Genomic DNA, 1,490 nt, shown 5'->3' on the forward strand with positions numbered 1-1,490 from the left:
CTTGTGCAATTTTGTATAGAACCATTTGATTTTCTAAGTATAACTTAATTACAATCTTTTATGAAATCACAGTTAATCAATGCCCAATTATTACTCATTTAAGGTGAATTCCTGTTGATCAATTTCTCTATGTCGAAGGGGTTCCAAACAATGTAAATGTGACCTCCGGGGGCTTTCATGGCTACCTGACCAGTTTTTACTTGCAATGGAGCTGTGAAAGGCGCCTCCAGTGATCTGTCACCCTAATGTACGCGCGTACACAAAGGTGACATTGGCAAAGTGGAAAAAAACTCACATGCATGTGCATGGAGAAATTAGAAAACAAAAAAACAACTCACAAACTTATATATTTTAAGAAGCCAGGATGTCTATCTGAAATCTGGGACCACACACCTCCAAGCTTGATCAAATCATATTTTCACCCTACTTTCATCCTTTTTTGGCTCAATTCTAGATGATACCGGCCTTCTTTAGGAAAATATGCCAATTCAGATGGGCCTTTCACATCATTCTAACAGGGATGTACATTTTGTTGATCTGCGGGAGGCCCAACCTGCAATTTCTAACAAACTTACACACACGCACATGACAGTTACATTAGCAAAGTGAAAACAATTACCACCTTCATGCGCATATAAATAATATGAATTGAAACCCAATAATTCATCTTAATTACCAAACACTGCAAATTAAATTATGCTTTGATTGTGGCCATTGTGTCTTGGTGGTTTCAACCACATTCCAGCTGTGTTTGAGTTGACTTCTGCATGACTTCTGTATGGTTTATGCATGAATCCAGGATCAGTTTCAGATCATTTGTGGATTAGTTCCAGAACTAGAGGCCAAGGCGGCTGCGCCACTGCAGATTTCAGAGAACATGTCCCAACTCGCCATCTGCTAGCTTTAGCCCAAGTCTCAAGAACAGAGACATTTTGAAACCAACCACTGTGTGTGTGTATGCCTGTTGGAAGACCCACATGAAATTTCTGGTATTTTCTAATTACCATTACAATTTCAAACAGTGTGTGTTATTTCTGCTTCTGACCCTGTTCAATCCCCCTCTGGTTTTGACGTCCAGACGGAGTCCATCATCTTCATCCCTTACTTTCAAACTCATGGCTTTTCTTGCAATTCCCACACCAAATTTACTGGACACCGTCTCCACAACTCCTGTCCCTTAGAAACACCCCTTTTTTGATTTTTGGGATAGATAATCATCATGTAAAGGAAGCAAAAAATACATATGAAAACACTAAGATAAGTGGGTGAAAAGATCAGTGTGTTTGAAAAAATTGGACCAAAACTTTCATTATCAGCTTGATTTGGTGTCTTCACCCATGTACCATTGAGCTGTGGATCATTGTTCAGCAGTTCTAATTCCAAATATGTTTCCATTGTGTCTGGTGTGTAGAGTGGAGATGTTGGAGGAGAATAATTTCAGGGACTGAGTTTGGAGGGTGGTCAGAAATGAAGTTACTGACAGATGTGTC

The sequence above is a fragment of the Puccinia triticina genome, chromosome 5A (genome assembly GCF_026914185.1).
Source record: "Puccinia triticina chromosome 5A, complete sequence".
NCBI classification, from domain to species: Eukaryota; Fungi; Basidiomycota; class Pucciniomycetes; order Pucciniales; family Pucciniaceae; genus Puccinia; species Puccinia triticina.